This window comes from Rhamphochromis sp. 'chilingali', assembly GCF_963969265.1.
Source record: "Rhamphochromis sp. 'chilingali' genome assembly, chromosome: 14".
Lineage (NCBI taxonomy): Eukaryota > Metazoa > Chordata > Actinopteri > Cichliformes > Cichlidae > Rhamphochromis > Rhamphochromis sp. 'chilingali'.
Genome location: NC_137941.1, coordinates 14,626,806 through 14,646,428, shown reverse-complemented (window position 1 = coordinate 14,646,428; position 19,623 = coordinate 14,626,806). Strand labels below are relative to the sequence as shown.

Sequence of the window (19,623 nt, the reverse complement as noted above, 5' to 3'; positions counted from 1 at the left end):
TCAATGTTAATTTTAAACCTTTGACCGTACATCGGGTTATATTGATGGAAAATATAATGGACTCTACATTCAGTGTTAAAAACAGAAGCTGTGCAGGTCTGAGATCAGGAGCTTTATTAATCCCCAAGGTTCTGTTTATGCTCCTATATAGTGACACCAGTTATGTGGATGATTAAACCCTTTAACTTTTCATCTTTAACTTTATCAATAAAACAGCTGCAGCATCCACTGACAGTACATCATATAGTAATTTAGCCTTTGCACCGTTTAATTTTGGAGTTACTACAAAGAGTGAACATATAAGCTGTTTGTTCTGTGGTCACTGGGTGATGCTGAGGTCTGAATCTGAGGGCAACTCCTGTAATCACAAAGGAAAGACTCATCACAAACTGAAAATGTGAAATTTATTCTTCAAATGTGAAATAAAACTGATTCTTCCCTGTCCTCACCCACTTCAGGTTCTGAAGATTTGCCCTTACATTTTTCACTTCTATTGTTCTGATGTGAGCTTTTACAAAAAAAAAAAAAAAAAAGGGGTCTGATATACTAAGAGATTATCTAGTAGAATATTTACCTTTGAGATGAGATGATAGGGCAGGTTTCCAGTCCTGGTTCAGTTGTGCTACTGCACAGTGGTCATCTGCAGGAAAACAGAAGCGTATAAAGGTTTAAACTGCTGCCTCAGTACTGGACACCATATATGTATGCTTCATAGTATTTCTCTCAAAGGATGTAAGCTATATGGAGTAATGCACATTCAGTCGAAGCAGCAGAGCTAATGTCTGAACTATAGGACTGATTTTAATCAACAGCTCAGAATACTTTATTTATTTATTTTTTAAATTTGGGGTAAATTCATTCATGTGTACAGATTAGCTAACAAACACAGCTTTCCCCAACAGCTCATCTAAACTAGCTAGCTAAAAACATCGGTTACTGATTAGCTTACAAACACTGTTATGCCTCCTCGAGGGCAGGAGGGGGTAACACAACAACTCCAGAAACCTGGTACAAGTGTTATAAACGATTCAGTAAAAAGGACTAGATGTTACAGTCCCTGATAATGCATTGCTTTAAATGGAGAAAATCTTGAAGGATGGCTGTTATGAGGAAAAGCAGACAAGACACTTTACCAGTTTGGGACACATAGTCAGTAGTGGACCTTGGATTCATCGGGTGTTTCGACCATTATCACTAGACACCCTCATCCAAGGAGGCCCTGCCAGGGTTGATCAGGCCCTGGAGTGTGTCACTGGTTTGTGTTAACTTGTTATTTCTCTTCTTCTTTCTTCTGTTTATAAACAGAAAGAAGTTAAATGGCAGCTTTCTCACAAAAACAATAACCCAAATTCATACAACAAATGTGGGGGAGAAAGGGACAGTTAGGTTGTGCCAAAAAAAAAAAAAAAAAAAAAAAAGGGGGGGGGGGGGGGGGACCCTAATCCTCAACTCAAAACAAGCTCAAAATTACATGGGTGGCACCAACCTACTTACCTAGTGTTTCTAAAAGAAAAGATTCTATGTGAGTAAGTGTATGGGTTCCCCAGACTTACCTAGTCCTCTTTACTCCCACCACAACCTTCAAACAAAAAAAATACACCAGAGGCACTCTACACATGTGCCAAACAATTCTACGCAAGGAAGAGAGAGCCACCCTAACCACAGGTGAGTCTCCTTATCAAGGTGTGCACTCATAGTTTGTTCAATCAAAGCCCCCTTCCTCTAATTAGCTGGAGATCCACAAATTGACACCAGCCTGCAGTCTGTGTACCTGAGGAAATAGCAAACAAAAGGAGAGGGAAAGAAATCATGCCGCCTGCAGACATGTAACAAACAAACATTTGACTTACCGAAAAAGTGTGGCGGTGAGTCAATTTACTGCGGAACACCTCACGCTGTCAGTCTGAAACAGTCGATCGTGGTTTTAGAAAGTTAATGCAGTGTCCCTGTCATATTTGCCATTCCCAAACAGAGCTATGCAAGCTTCTCTGTGACTGCAGCTGCCAGTTAAAGCTTTCATGACAGCTTGTTCAGATTAAATAAAACAAGATATAAAGCATTAAAACATTTTCAAAACACAACAGCCTTAATAAACGCGTAGAGTGGTTTGGCCCCATAAGCAGGGTTCATACGTCATCACTTGAAGACTGGATAGGCTAAAAACAGTTTTTGTACCAGGCTGTAAACATGTTTTGTAACGCTGGAAAGTTGGAAATTTTAGCATAGGCGTTTATGAGGGCGGAATTGCTTTTGAGGCATGCTTCAAGGGGCACCATGAAGCTAGAACCTTCACCTGCTTCAAAATGAACTGCAGTTTTTATTGTATTGTTGTGTCTATGAGTGGCTGTATCATTAATTCATTGAAAGTCAAGTGACTTCAAGTAACTTGGGCGGGGGAAAAAAAAAATGCTAGCAGTGCAAATTGTTCTCAACTTCTAAGCCAGTGATTGAAGCAACTACCAATGAGACCGCATGATACTGCTGATTGACTTGTGACATGGTAGTAAACACATTTTAGAGTTACCTAGGCAACTGGAGCCTGGAGTCCACTGACCAAATGTCAGCTTCAAAGAGGTGCTTGACAAGCTAATTGCTCGCTGTCTGGACGCAGTTTTAGAGCGTTGTTTTCCCCCCCAGACAACACAGTCAACATGTTGTGTATGGTAATTATGTGTTGTGCATCATGTGTGGTTCAGTGAGTGGAAGTCAGCATGAAAAACATGCTGCTCCCTGGAGCTAGGGAGAACAAAGCCGCTATTCAGGATGCAAAGCAAAGCTCTTCTTAATAAGAATGACTTTTAGATTTCAAAATGTCACAGAGTACAAGGTAAAATATATTCAGACCCCTCCTTTGCAATAGGCTTTCTCACCGAGATCCATTGAGGAGTGCTTAAGAACATCTGAAGATATTTCTCAAAGGCTGGAATAATAAGGTTAGAGCCTAGTGGAGCACTTTTTAATTACTTAGTTACGGCCAGAGTCCTGTGAGGAGTGTTTTACCTTGCTCTCAAACTTCCCTGCAAAGGCAGAAAGGTCAAACACTTAAAGAAATTACCAGACTTAAAACACTGAAATCTAATTGTCCTTACAGGTACTTCTCTTAATTAGTAAAGTTTTGGGTTATGTGTGGCACACTGAAACAGTTTGGTAGGATCCAGGAGGAGCAGGAAAGCATGTGAATATCTAAATAAGAATGACCCTTTGTAATAGCATGTTATAGGATCCTCTTGAGTCTGATGTTGCACCAAATGTCATGGTAACAACCTTGCCGAACAGAGTGCAGTCTCCCTCCGTCACAGCCCCCCATCCTGACTTTCATCATTAAACTGCACACATGGGCAAGAGCCTTTGAAAATCCTGCCACTATTGAGCACTCTTGAAAGGAAGGCTCTTTTCATTTAGTGGTCTACTGAAGATGATTTGCTTTCAGGGGTTTTAATTGTTGCTGTGTGATGTTCAACAGGCTAAGCTGCTCCAGAGAGCTTGCTCTCCTCATTTGCATTAGTGATTGATGGCGGCTGATTTTCCCTTGAACTTTCAGGGATGTAGAGTTCAGAGCGCTGGAGGCGGATGTGATGGTGGGAGTGGAGGAGGGGAGAGGAGGAAGGGCAGGCAGGAAGCATGCTGGGCTCAAGAGGGACAAGCTCTTTAGACAGACCATATTCAGCGATATTCAGACAATCAGCTAGAGATGTTTTTTGAAAAGGCTTGATTGTCATTCTGTGTGATAATAAATAGTCAGTCGGTAATCTTCCAAACAGAGCTTGTAGCCTCAGAGAGCACAAATACACATTAACATTAAATCCTCATTGAATTGGTGCTTTCAGAGCGTTTTGAATAAACACGGGGTGTTTTGTTGAAGCAGGATGTGAAATGAGACAACTTTAACACAAGTTGGATGTCTACTGTGTCTATTTAATCATTAAAATAATAATTGTTAGGCACAAAAATGCTTACATTTGCATCAAATGTGGGGAGGTTGTTCAGGAAGAGCATCAAACCCAACCCACAGCCACTGCAACACTTATTCTTAGTTTCATGCTACACTGCTGATGGACAGGCTGTTAAACACTGATGTGATGTGGTTATTTTACTTTTACCCACTAATAGAAACTAATGAACAATATAGAGCTGCTTTCATTTACTCCCTTATTTGCAAGAGGTTCAACACAGCAGGTTTGATTTGTTGGATTTTGATCATGACACAACCCCCAAGGTGATGGTACCACCTGCTATGGAGCCACTAAACTAATGAACAATCTAACTTTTTCACTAAGAGAAAGTCTGTGGGGTTTTTTCCTCACTGAGACAGAGACACAGGAGAGGCCATGTCTACTTAAGAGCGACAATAATCAGCCTTGTTAAAGTGTGAACAGGGTTGTTTGTACAGAGAATTATTACCTGGCGAAGCTTGATAAAGAGTTTCAGCTTAATTGGATGTCCCAACTTTACTGTTTGGTTCAATACTTGGCTGCAGTAGGAAGCTGTTTGCAGACAAAAAAGCTCTGAAACCCACAATGCACAACACCACTACAGGAGCAAAAGCTGGGCAGACAGTTAACAACAAGAAGAGATCAAGAAAGAATATTAAACTTTTAAATGATTCAATACAATTAATGGTGGATGTAGTTATCCAGACACCTCCCCCTATTTTGTGACACCATGAGAACATTTTCACCATCAGCATCTGGGTGTATGGAGACTTGATGTGACGATGGGGACAGATATAACTGTGAACCACCTCCTTTCTGACACTTAGAGTGACCAAAATGTACAAAAACGCTCCTCGTGTTTTACACATTATGGCTGAAAATGAATGTATAAGACTGTAAACTCAGCAGGAAATTTTTTACATAGATCCCAGCTCAGCAGAGGACTTTCCCCCCCCACTTCTGTAGGACCGGAGGTTTTTTTTTTTGCAACCACAGGTTCCACCATGTGTTGCCCCTTTAAAAAGAATCCAAGTTTAAAGCACTTACACACTGGATTTAGTTTTCAGACCCAGAAGCTACGTCCATCTTTTACACTGTCCACAGTTACGACATAGGGTTTCAGAAGGGTTTGCAGCTACAATACAGCATAGATTTAACACTGAGGTATTAATCTCACAAGTCCCAGAGTGCTCAAACAAGCAGGTCAAATAAACAATTTGAAAAAGGTGTTGAGGGCATAAATGTAATAGTAATAACTACAGGAAATTTATATGTCACACTTGCTATACATTATTGCCAGAGAAAATAATAGTTATTAGGTACACATGTAAAATCTAAAGCAAAGAAATGCAACAGCTCTACCCTAAATTCTTCTTAAGCATCTGTATCCTCAGTTTGTGTTGGTGAGTTCATAAAGCTTAAGTGATTTTACTTAACTAGACTGGATTGCCCTTAAACGTTTTCCTAATATTTTGTATTCTCATTTGTAGGTTACAATCGATAAGATTAATTCCTTATTGATTAAGATTATATTTGTTATTAATAAATTAAATAAATCTACTCTAATAACCTGTTGAAACTCATGGATTAGGATTTTGCAGAATTTTGTCAGATTTCTTTGTTATTTTATGTTATTTGTGAGACAGAAACAGAGGCACAAGCATACACAAAAGCAAAATGTTGGTACACTGAGAAACAACAAGGTTCAAAAATCTGTTACATCATAAAGCTACGCAGCATTTTTAGTTCAGCATCTGCTGCAGCGATACCTGACTAAACCTTTAATACTATGTTTCATTGCCAGGATAAAAGCTCTTTGCTCTGTGAGATAGACCGTTAAACAAGACCTATTTCAGAACAAATGAGCTCTATATTAACCTGTGATGCCCTAAAACTGTCTGCTAGACATTATACTTTCTGATAAAAGTCCATATTCTTTATAAATGTGCAACCTTGATGTAGGGTTACGCAGTGTTTAGTGGAGTCATTGTTCTGGCAACACCTTATATAATCTAACACAGCCTTAAAGCTGCTCTGATAGATATTCTATATTAACAGTGGGTGAAATGATTGCATTGTATGTAATGTGAAGGATTTCACTGGAAGTGACGATTCCACTGAGAATTATCATCCGACTCTGCAGTTCCCTGTAGCTCTCTCAGAGTTTTACAGCCTGCAACTTTGCTGTTGTGGCTCATTGTCACAGCACCACCTCGTTTCCCAAAGCAGACAGCTGTGTCACAGGAAAAAAAAAAAGCTCAATTAAACCTGATGTGCACTACCTGCCCAGCAGTAAATGGCAGACAGATGGAATTACAAAAAAGCTAGTGAAGACATTCAGCATCTGAGGGGCTTGACTGTCCTCCTCTTTTTATCTACCTGTGGTTTTGACATTTCAGTCCCCTGACTGCCAATAGTAACCCCTTTGGTCCTAATAATCACATAGCAAATACCAGCTGGTATGCATTAAAGTGATATGCAGATGCATTTGGAGATGCTAGAAAAGTGAAATCTTCCTAAATATGAAACCCTACATTGTTGAAATTAATATACTGGATGTCTGGCTATTCACTGCTCCTCTTTATCTGCATGGGGTGTTTCATTTCTCCACCAGCAGATACATGAAATAACACAGAGGCAAGCTGGGTTGTGCTTGATGCATTTTATGCTCTGGATTAGCATCACCTGCCAGAAAGCTTCTTTAGCATCTTGAATCAATTCAGACTGAAACTGAATCTATTAGAAGCAGAAAGCTGAAATCACAAGGCCCCATGGGCTCTTAAATGGATTCAGCCATATCCCTTCATCTTCGGATGTCACTATTGAAACCAGTCTTATTGTGATTGTGGCACTATGGAGTGGAGGGTCGCTTTCAGCACTGAAGCAAAGAAGATTAGCTCAGCCTACAGATGCTTGGTTTGCTGCGAGCACTGTTTGGTGATAAAAGCATGCCCGGCAGAATCAAAGTGAATGTGACAATCAATTCCAATTCACTTTACAGACAAGGCTAATTCAATAACCTTCCTTTTCCACATATACACCCTAAATGGTAGTTGACACTTACTGCTGATGTTTTGAATAGATGCTCTCTGCTCTGAGGTGAACAGAAACTGGCTGCATCACTATCCCAGCCTAGTGTTTGTTTTTTAAGGATACCATTTCAACGAAAGCTTTCTTTTTGCTGATTGAGCACTGTTGAGGAAACGGCTGACTATGAGAACTCGTTGTGGCAGTCCATCCGCCAACTATGAGACAGACATCACTTTTTTTTTTCTTTTTCTGCATTCAGTCTTTGAATAATGCATGCTTGCTAGCTGCATGCATCAGCAGCCTCCATGGCATTTCTTGTCCTTACAGCCAAATTGCATGCAGCCCATCTGCACCCATCAACGCTGAAAACTGAGCCAGCAGCAGGAGTGCTACAGTGCTCAGCAGCCTGCTTGCTTAAAGTGGGCACTACCATCCAAACAGTCCTGTTTTTTGTCAGACTGTGTCGACCGCAGATGATTGTCGGGGTATATCATTTTCTTTGGTCACTATACACTCAGTTCCTGCAACAGCACTCAGAGGTTTGCAGATACGAGACATGAAAGATGGAGCATAGCTGGAGTTTGAACACCTCAGCTCTCTCTCCATTTGAATGCCAAAGATCCTAGCTTCATGCTCCGTTTTCACAGCTCATTTTGTGCCATTTGCAGAATCGTAGGACTCGATGGAGAACCTTCACTATTAGGTTTCACAACTTCTGAGAAATCCCTGTAAGTGTGTCCAACCACATCCAGTCATTCTTTACAAAAAAGACGTTTCTGTGGTTTGACAAAGAGTTGTGCAGGTACTCTTTATCTTCAGCCTCCGCAGAGGCTTTTTTCAGTCCCAGCTCACAATTGTTGCTGCCCTATCTGAGATTTTAGGATTATGTGATTTGAGTTTAGACAGAGGCATTTTTCATCTTTTATTCTCCTGCCCTGGTCATTGCCAAATAGGTCTGGCAGTCGTAAATCAGTTGCTGCCATGTTAGACCTGTATGCCAAAAATCTGAAGCCTTGGCAACCACATTATAGTGTTTGAAGTCTGCACTGTCTGTATGAACGAACACATTTGTTTTTCGGATGCTGTGGTTGCATCAAGACACTACCCTCTAGCTTGTACAGAAATCCCACAAAATAAGACTGCAGAGACTCTGGTGTTTTGCTTCATGACTCACAGTAGCGTCAGACATATTGCTTTTGCCAAGTACAGTACTGTAAGCACACTGCTGTAAGAGCGCAATAAAAACCCAGAAGTGCATGATACTGCAAATAAAATCTTAACATCGGAATAAAACACGTTATTACCACAAAATTAAATTATATGCTCACGAGACTTGGAGCGAAAGGAGAATGAAGTCAGCAGAAAACAGGAATGGGGATTGGATCTCAGAGCACCACAAGCTTCAGTAGAAGCAGCCTATTATCTATAATCATTTGGGAGGCTATCTGAAACAAGACCTTTAAAACCACAGCCCAACCCTCTGCAGACTGTCAGCCCACTAATAAACTGGCTTTTCAATTAGTACCTATCTGACATTACAACGATAACACAAAACCAATTACACGCCGTGCTGCAGATAACTCGTAATCCACTTAATTGGCCTGATTTGACGACTTCTTTTTTTCTTATTCTCTTCCTCTGCTGCCGCCGTAGGGCTTTTTGTCCTCCAACCAGGAGAAGGTATCACATTGAATTATCAGTATTGAAGGCACATGTGAGATATAATGTTGGCCAGACTCCTGGAGGTCCTGATAGTCTCTTGTGTGTCTGTGTATTGGGATGTTGATGGCACCTTTGGAGGTGAGATGAGCAAAGATTAATCTGTAGCTTCAGGATGTAACACTTGGATTTAAATTTCACAACTCTGTGCTTCTTGTGTTTTTCCTTGATGATGCTGTGCATAGCTTTAAGCTTGACCTCAGATTTGCAAGAAACATATTCAGACACTTTTGTGTGTTTTTTTCATACACATGGAGACATTAAACCTACAGGAGCTTTTATGACATCCCATTCAAAATCTACAGGCAAGATTTTAGAGTGCGCCTGTGGGAATTTTTGCCCTTCATCCAGAAGAGCATTTGTGAGGACGGATACTGATGTTTCCATTCTAATTCACCTCAGAGGTGAGATCAGAGCTCTGCCAGTCAAGTCCTCCTGCACCAAACTTCTTTTTCTGCCAGCCCCGGAAAACAACCCCATGGCATTATCCCACCTGTGCCAAACATTACAGTTGACACAACAGTCATGCAGGTAATGCTCTCCTAGCATTTGCCAAATGCAGACTCATCCATGAAACTGCCAAATAGAGAAGTGAGACTTATCACTCCACAGAACATGATCTCACTGCTCCAGGGCCGGTGGCAGCATGCTTACACCTATCCATCTGGTGCTTGTTATTATTCTATCATGAAGCTGGAAACTCTTGCTATGAAGCTCCTGCTGCACACATTTAGTGCTGATTTTAATGCCAGAGGAGGTTTGTACATCTCCAGTTATTGAGTTAGCAGAAAGTCTGTAACTTTTATGTGCCTCGGCACTTGACGAGTGGCACTTGGTGACCGAGTTGCTGCAGTCCCTAAACACGCCCACTTTGCAAAAATACCACCTGTAGTTGATTGTGGAAGATCTAGGAGCGTAGACATTTCATAAAATGACTTTGAATTCATTGAATTTTATTCAATGAATAAAACAAGCTCTATATAGCTACCCATTCTTTTGCAAATGTTTGTGAAGGCAGACTGCATGGCTAGACACTTGATTTCATATTTCATACTCCTGTGGCAATGGGACTGAAAACACTCAAATTCCAAGACAGAGGTGTGGCTCAGTGGTTTCGTCCATATATTTTATCGTGCAAACATATGATTTTTAATGCTTCTTTATTCTCCTATTTACCAAATAATTTTCTTTAATGATGTCGTCAAATGCAATGTTTTTCTGACCAGCGGTCAAAAGGCATTCAATTTACTATAATTCAATATACTATCAGCTGCTGATAATCAACTAGTCATTTCAGCCCTACTATTGCTGTGCGATGTTTTGTCACAGTGCAATAACTATTAACATATATTTCACAATATCAGAGATTATAAGGTACAGAGGGACTATTATTTTTTTCCTTATTTTGGTAAAAATTATATAACTGAAAGTAAAAAGACTATTAGAAACCCCTGATTCATGTAAAGGATTCTCATTACTGTTTTCAGTGCTGGAAAAAGACAGAAAGTAGGAAAGTGAGCTGCAGATCGAGGAAATGAGGCTTTCTGGAAGCAGCAGAGATGAATAAGTAGACTGAGTGAGTGCAGCCATTAACCCGAAGCTGTTTCAGCTTTGACTGATAACCCAGACCTGGTGCTAATGATGCCACAGAGTCGCAAGAACAATCAAGCACCTTAATCGTGAGGAGAACGAGAAAAAAAAAAACCCAAATAGCTGCATTCAAGTTACGACGTTAAGCACTCAGAGGAAAATTTGCTGTTTGTGCAAACTGACACAGAGGATAAATAATTAAATAAGGGAAAGTAATAATTGTCTCATTTAGCATCCATGCAAAAAGTGATCATCAATTTCCAATTTTTAATCACAATAGGTCTCAGTAGCCTTGAGTGAGTGAATTTCATTGCACACCTGATATGAGGCAACTCATCTCACGCATCATACAACGTACAAATTGATCATAATTTGCATCAAAATGATATTTCAGGCGACTCTTTTTTTCACGGGGTCTCCTCCCTGTTTAGGAAAGCAAACAAAAGTCATTTTTGCTTCTGGCTGATTGGTACGAATGGGTGGTACAAAAAGAGATGGTAGATGCATTCATCAAATATGGCAATTTGCTTAATGGACTCTGACAAAGCCATTGGCGGTCTTTATTTAGATGCAGATGACTTCCTGCATACTGGCTTCCTCTGACTGTTGCAGACGCCTGCCATGAGAAAAGAGAAAGCTGCTCCCTCCTGTTTCTTTGTTTGTTTGTTTTTTTTAAATAGACTGACAGTTAATCACCAATGCTGTCTGTCTACGTACGAGACTGACTGTTGACACGCTCCCTAAAACTCTCTTCTGGCTTACATTATTTTCAATTTATTCTGTTAAATCTTTATTGAGAGCCAACTATTTCTCAGCTAGACTGCTGCACATACAGCATACAGTATGAAGACAGATAGTTATGACTGTCATAAAACAGAATGGGAGAAGGTTGATTGAAACTGTGTCACTCAAAAGCAGAGCTGCCACCCATAACCACAGTCTGCCGAAAGAGTGAGATAAATTGTTTTTCTAATTCTTGCTCATAACAGCACTTGATATTATAGGCCATAACAAATATGCCAGCAAAAATTGTCCTATTCTGTATTCAATTGCTGTATTGCTTACGGGAAAGTTTTAGGCCTGGGAGAGCTGATAAGCATTCAACCAGCATACTGAAGACATAGAGCTTTCCTACTATTGAAAAAACTCAGAGCACCAGCCTCTGCTGTTGGGTGTTGGATATTAATGTGTTTTATACTCACAAGCTTCAGTTTGTGTGTGAAAATATCCACATTATCAAATGTTTCTCGATACAGCGTCTTAAGAAATATTTACTATGGCGATTTATCACTGCAAATACATCGGATATCTGAACAGCTGACATTTATTTCTTCAGAAGAGCGGTTTTTCTTTTTTGTTCAAAATTAATCGTTTTAAATCGTTTTTCAAGCACTTCGTGGAACAAATGGCGTCTCTTTTGATGAAAAAAATACAAATAAAAACCCCAGACATTTTAAGATGTTGCCTTCAGCTCTGGCAATTGATCAAACAATTATTTGTAGATCTATCAATAATTAGCTACAGCCATGCATTAAGCAACCAAAAAGAGGTGGAAAAAAAAGAGAAAAGCAAAGTAAATAAAGATATTTGTCATTTTTGAAAAAATGTCTTAAAGGCACAAAGACAAAGATAAACTGGGATTTCATACGTTTGTTGCTCAATAATTAGACCAAAGTGATTTGGGCCTCAGCTTTGAGGTTGGTAAGCCTTTGGTAAAAAAAAAAAAAAAAAGAAACAAACAAACAAAATAAATGGAATTCTTCTTTAATGAGGCTTAAATATGACTTCTACGCTTAAGATGTCCTAATGGAGATTAATCTTCAGCATGCAGTGGCTTCAAATCCACTGCGTCTCTCATGGAAGAGGAGAGATTAACAGAAATCTGCCAGGGAGGATGATAAGTGGGTTTTTTCTTTCCTTTTTCCAGCTCACACAGGGACTGAGGGTCTGCTGAGACGCTGAAATGACCTGTATTGTACCAGAGAAGCCCTTAGCATTAGTATGGTAACCAGCTTCAAGCAAGGACCTTCAAAGTCTGTCAAAGAAATTGTTCGTGGCAGAGACTCTTATGCCCTGCAGGAAGAAGTTCTCAGAATTCAGTCAAGGGTCAGTGAAGTTTTCAGGCCGAGATATAAAAAGCCTTTACTTTAAGATGAAATTTAAGTGGACAAATACTCAGGAGTTTCTCTGGGACTGCTTGAGAAACCTAAATGAGTCAGACAATTTTCTTCCAAGTTAGGTTAATGCAAACAGATTTGTAGGAATACTCGCAACATAAGGAGGAAAATCCCAGGGTGCTACATACACTGAACAAAAATATAAACGCAACACTTTTGTTTTTGCTCCCATTCCCCATGGGATGGACGTAGAGACCTAAAATTCATTCCAGATACACAATATAACCATCCCTCCCAAACAGTGGTCACAAATCAGTCCAAATGTGTGGTAGTGGGCACATCTGCTATATTGAGATAATCCATCCCACCTCACAGGTGTGCAACATCAGGATGCTGATCTGACATCATGAGTAGTGCACAGGTGTACCTCAGACTGCCCACAACAAAAGGCCACCCTGGAATGTGCAGTTTTGTCTCACAGCAAAATGCCACAGATGCCACAAGCAATGAGGGAGCGTGCAATTGGCATGCTGACAGCAGGAATGTCAACCAGATCTGTCGCCCGTGCATTGAATGTTCATTTCTCAACCATAAGCCGTCTCCACAGGCGTTTCAGAGAATATGGCAGCACATCCAACCGGCCTCACAACCGCAGACCTCGTGTAACCACACCAGCCCAGGACCTCCACATCCAGCAGGTTCACCTCCAAGATCGTCTGAGACCAGCCACCCAGACAGCTGCTGGAACAATTGGTTTGCACAACCAAACAATTTCTGCACAAACTGTCAGAAACCGTCTCAGGGACGCTCAACTGCATGCCCGTCGTCCTCATCGGGGTCTTGACCTGACTCCAGCTCGTCGCCGTAACAGACTTGTGTGGGCAAATGCTCACATTCGATGGCGTCTGGCACGTTGGAGAGGTGTGCACTTCACGGATGAATCATGGTTCACATTGTTCAGGGCAGATGGCAGCTGAGAATGTCCCAGTTCTTGCATGGCCAGCATACTCACCGGACATGTCACCCATTGAGCATGTTCGGGATGTGCTTGACCGGCGTATACGACAGCGTGTACCAGTTCCCACGAATATCCAACAACCTCGCACAGCCATTGAAGTGGAGCGGACCAACATTCCACAGGCCACAATTGACAATCTGATAGACTCCATGCGATGATGTGTTGCACTGCATGAGGCAAATGGTGGTCACACCAGATACTGACCGGTTCTGGGTCCCCAGACCCCCAATAGTGCAAAAAACTGCACATTCCAGGGTGGCCTTTTGTTGTGGGCAGTCTGAGGTACACCTGTGCACTACTCATGATGTCAGATCAGCATCCTGATGTGGCACACCTGTGACGTGGGATGGATTATCTCAATATAGCAGATGTACCCACTACCACACATTTGGACTGATTTGTGACCACTGTTTGGGAGGGATGGTTATATTGTGTATCTGGAATGAATTTTAGGTCTCTATGTCCATCCCATGGGGAATGGGAGCAGTAACAAAGGTGTTGCGTTTATATTTTTGTTGAGTGTATCTAGATATAAACAGTGAATCCTTCAAGCCAAAGTAGGTCCATCTTACACAAACAACCATGTGGCATATTGATTTAGGGATCAGTACATCGTTACCGTGTTGAGTGAGTATAGGGCAGACGCATATCTGTTCATCATTCAGCCAGCAGCAGACCTTACTGATGGCATTTGATGGTACAAAGGTCAAAATTTCAATTGGACATATGAGACTAAACCATCAAATCAATGTTTCTCATCGACTTGATAGAACATAAGCAATCACCCTCCTTCATGATGAAACGCAGCACAGAAACACAGGACTGCATGCTACCCACTGTGTGAATCTTATTTCTGTGGACGTGTCAGGACCTTGTCACAGCTGTGGGGATGGAAGGAGGTGATTGTTGTTCCCATCTGGCCACGTAATGAGCTCAGAGCGAGACACAGGGTTACTAATAGAAATCTGTCATACGCCACATACAGCACAGTGGGAGCAAAACAACAAACTGTACAGCTGTTTTCGCTAAAATAAAAGGAAGCTGGCATTTCATTTTGAGCGTCTCATTTTATAATTCTCTTTCTCACTTACTGTCACAGTGTGATGCGATTCGTCCTTTTACAAAATTACTCCAATTGCAAGGCTTGTTTTTCCTGGGCTCACTTAGTTTGTGAGGGAGGAGGCTGTGGAGCTGAACCGCTTAAGTGCAGCAGTTCATTGAAATTCATGTGGGAAGAGCATGCAGAAGTGGTCTGATCTCTTTAGAGGACCTATTTCACTTTCAAATAAAATGTTACAGTTGAAGGGCAGCCGCTTAAAGGCGTCAGGAGAGCGCAAAGTAAGAAAGTATGGATAGCTCCAACACCAATGCCCCTTTGGTCTTTACCTCAAAAGTGCATAAGAAGCAGTTTCAGCCTAAATCAACACTGAACACAAACCTGAGTGCCAGTCTGAGTTTAAAGAGTTAAAAGTGGGATGGTGGGAAATTTTGTAGTACACAAAGAGCGTGAATGAAATACCAAAAATGAGGGCCAGTGGATAATGTTTCAAAAGCTAATCATTTTAATTTCATTTGTGTAATAGGCCTGGAGGGAAACAGGAATAGATCAGTCTGCTTAAAAATGGCACCTAAGTTCATCAGTATTCCTCTTTCATAAAGTGAGAATTGATGCAACAATAAAGAGGGTTTTAGTGTCTATTGCTGCAAATACACTGCAAGAATGCAAGTCATCAAGTCCAAGTTGATGTCTTTAGATGCCTCATCCTGTCCAACCAATACTCAAATACCAAGTGAATGTGGTACTGCAGAAACAACAAAATCATTACTGGAAGTGCTGAATGTAATAAAAAGGTTGGTGGTTTGGGTTCAGTCCAAACGTTCTGTAAGCTGTCATCTGGAGTCTACAATACTACTGGACTACAGTGTATGTGATATGATATGGCATAGAGGATTTGGCTTAGTAAACCAACCGGTAAGTAACCAAAGACCTAAAAAAAAAACAAAAAAAAAAACCCCAAAGCCCATAAAGTAAACAGGAATTCAAAACACAGGTGAGATAGAGAATAAATCCAAAGAACATCGTTAATTCAAGTCATCTTGAATGTGGTGTTGCTGTTGCCAAGACGTTGAGTATATCATTTTCTCACACAACCATCTCAAGTGAGAATGATCGAAAAGAGAGAAAATATCCAGCGATTGGCATTTTTCTGAGTGAAAACGCTATCTTAAAGTCAGAGAAGAATGGTCTGATTGCTTTGAACTGATAAGTAAACAGTAATTCAAATAATCCCAAGTTACACCAAGGTGTGCAGAAGAGCATTGCTGACCACACAGCAAACCGAATCAGCAGAAGACCACACCAGTTGCCACTCCTATCAGCTAATAGGTCAGAATTTGGCATAAACAAGATGAATGCATGGATCCATCCTGCCTGGCATCAAAGTTTCAGGCTAATGATGGCGGTGTGATGTTGTCAGGTATGTTTTCTCTGCACTCTTTGGACCCCTTAATTAAGTGAGTATCATTTACACATAGCCTACCTGAATATTATTGCCGACCAAGCCCAGCAAACCACAGTATTATGACCACAGTAAACCTACCCAACTTCTGATGGCTGTGTGATGTTATCATGTCAATATGGACTAAAATCTCAGAGGAATGTTTCCAGTACCTTGTTGAATCTATGCCTTGAAGAATTGAGGGAGTTCTGAAGGCAAAAAAGGCCCAACCAGGTACTTGCGTGTATCTAATGATGTGATTACAGATTAGACACAGAAGAGGGTGAGATGCGAACATGCAATCAATGACAGGTGAAAATGATCAAGAAACGGACCATGCAGGAAAACTAACCTTCAAAGTAAAACATGAAAAGACCCAAAGAAACAAACACAGTCAACACCAACAATGAACAAAGAAACACAGTGGGACTAAGGAACAAAAGTCTAAGTGAGACAAAGGGCAGAGAAAATAAATACTAGGGAAACTATTAATTATTCCAACAACAATAATGATAATAATGACTTTGTTATATAAGACTCACATTCTACTAGAATGTCCAGCACATAAAACACAACAAAAACAGGTATAATCACAACAGGCAGCCAGCAGACCGTGTCCCTTTTCACACTCAAGGAACAAACACACCTTACACAGAGTGGGATGAACTGAGGTTACAGACTTTCTCCAACTCATGATCATGACTCACAACAGATGTTTATAGGCTGTGTTTGCAGAGTCAAGGTCATGTTAATCCACATCACTGCAGAGCACAGTTTCAGTTATTTTGGTTATGTTTCATGAGAGAGTCGTGTAAAGCAAAGGACTTAGTTAAAACAAAACAAAACAAAACAAAAAAAACACAACACAACAAAACAAAACACGTGATTCCACAAAATTCAATGCAAAAGGCAATTAAACACCATTTCAATTCAATTTTATTTATTTAACACCAAATTGCAACAGCAGCTGGCTCAAGACCCTTTATATTGTAAAGTTGAGACCTTAAAATAATACAGTGAAAATCCTTTAAGCAAGCACTTGGCAACAGTGGGAAGAAAAAACTCCTTTTTAAGAGGAAGAAACCCTGCCAGAACCAGGATTGTGGCCACCTGCCATGAAAGGCTGGGGGAATACTATTAAATGTTCATTTAAATATTCATTAAAAAATTTAATAAAGAATCCAAGTATTGTTTTTCTTTGTTCTGCCCAACTCAATCACTGGTAATGGCTGGTAAATGTGCACAAAGGTATTTTTTATTTAATTTTTTTGTTGTTTAATTTTATTTGCAGCATAGCAATTAACAAAACAATTCACAGGGCCTGTGTATACCTGGGCTTCATATGCAGTCCCAGAGAAGCGACATCTGTTCCACACCCACATACCATACAGTGGGAAGATCATTTATTTACATGACAAATGTAGCGCAAAATCATCTATTACACGTCAACAGACTAAACCGATACGAAGGACTTTTCTGTGCATTTTCTGGTATTAAACTGGTAAATAATTTCTGGTTTTGCCATCTGCTTATGTTTCTCTACCATTATCAATCTACTGCGATCAAACGCAACCCACACAGGTTGTCAATGTTAAACTCTTGATATATGCTTACAGCTCCCTACAATAACAGCAAGCACAACTTTGGTTTGACTAATGGTTTGTTTGCGTGGCAGATAAGGATTACCCAGAACCACAAAAAAACCCCAAAATTAAATCTTGACAAAATGTTATTTTCTGGTAATTACAGATGGTGAAGACACAATCTAACTCTGTACATAAGAATCGATTAAATCCACTAAACATATTCATTAAAATGTAGCTATAGTCACTTTGCTTGTGCACCTTAATCTGCTAACTACATGTTTATCCAGGAATACAAAGGACCAGATGTACAGTTTGCATTTAACTTTTCCTAATGCAGACATGAATACACTGGTGATTTGCTAACTTACTTACTGAGCCTGCTTTCTTACACCACATAAATTAAATTCACCTTAGAAAACTAATTGCTATTTTGAAAACAGACTGCAAAGTCTCTATATACCATACCGTGCAGCCTTCACAGCCAAATAATTAGAGAATATACTGTATAGTTTTTCTTATCTTATTGGTTTAAAGGTCTTTAGTATCAACATACACATATTTTAACCTCCTAAGACCCGAACTCTTTCATGGCATGCATATTTAATTTTTCTTTGCTATTTGGGTTGATTGGGACCTGATGAATGTAAAAACAAAGAATTACCTGTTCCTTTTTTTCTTTTTCTTTTCTTTTTTTTTTTAACCTAATTTTGGTTTCTGAGAAAAATGAGATCAACATATGAGGACATTCGTTTTAAATGTTCATAGAACAGTGGCAGTATAATGTCCTCGTAAGTGGATATCAGGCCCTTGTAGAGAAAAATTAGGTATTTTGGTCTAGACATCCCAAAATGTGATGTCCACATATGTGGACGCCAGGTCTTAGGAGGTCAAAGTACAGTATTGTGCAAAAATCTTTAACCACCCTTATTTCTTAATATTTTCTTTCTCCATAAAGACTATTGGTGATTTTCACCAAAAATTTCCCAATTTCGATGTTTGACTTTAGACCTTTTGCCACCGATTTTCAGTCCAGTTGTTGTGTAATTTGGCCTAAATACCCCAGCCTTTTCTCCCTGTTTCAGTTCCTTAAAAACACAATAGATGGATCAACTTGAGGTTCAGATGGATCTCTCATGTCCTGTGTCAGGTATTTGCTGGACTTTTCCCCAGTTTTAAAGGACACAAGTATACTGTTCGTCTGCTGTAGATAGTGGTTTAGGTCTGGCATTTCTTCTTTGTTCCTCTACTTGCCCACTTTCCTTTAAAGACACACCGTACACACCATGCTGAGATATGTCAAGTTTTTGGTAATCACCTTGTAGGTGCAAAAATACTATTTTATGCCTGTAAAACTGTGTTATCTTTGCCAGTATTCATAGATTCGACTGAAGAAATTGTAACAAATGTGTTTTTTTAACAACAAGATGTCGGTAAAAGAAATGCCTAAAGATATCATTTAAAATTGGTTCTTAGTTCTCTGTTATGTGTAGACACAAGACTGGTTTATCCCCTGAGCTAGGTTTCCTTTTTAAGCTTGAATGATTCATAGGTCAGTGTTAAGTGGCTTGACAAATTAAAAAAACAAAACAAAAAACGGCACAAAGAACTGAAGACTGTATAAAATATATTTTATATACAGTCATTGATTTAGACAGTGGTAAGCTCACAGTGTTTTTCACTTTGATTTAGCTTTTCTGCTATTTTTATAAGTGTAATAACACTGAACCCCTGAATTCCCCTTAGAGGACGTTTTATATCTTGTATGAACCTTTGTAAACAAATCAACAAGAAAACAGATTATTAATTATTGATATAGAATATAATACACATGAATAAATAAAAGCTATGTGCTTACGTGTAACACAGCGGTAGCTAAGCTCCTGTGCTTTTGTTTTTTTTCCTAATGAGCCCGCAGGGTCCGCTGATAGAGAGGTTTTTCTGCAGTTCTCCATGTAAAAACTGGATCCAAAAGTTAAACAGGTTTGTGTGCCTCCGATCAGAGATGCCTTCTTTTTACTGCCGTAATACATTAACCTGGCAGGAGGAAAATGTGGCCTGCCTTAGCATTAATTATTGAAGATAGCACAAGCAACAGTCGGAGCCTGGGATGACTCCGGGAAGCGGAAGGCAGCG

General features: G+C 40.0%; 1 long non-coding RNA gene across 1 annotated transcript; it reads right to left on the bottom strand.

Annotated features, from left to right (window-relative positions):
• Positions 1-592: 592 nt before the first annotated feature.
• Positions 593-19,602, bottom strand: LOC308410091. The gene is made up of 4 exons (XR_013974127.1): positions 19,346-19,602; positions 1,851-1,903; positions 1,134-1,291; positions 593-640 (listed from the first exon to the last, which is right to left on the bottom strand). It is a non-coding gene; the product is annotated as an uncharacterized lncRNA (long non-coding RNA).
• Positions 19,603-19,623: the final 21 nt, after the last annotated feature.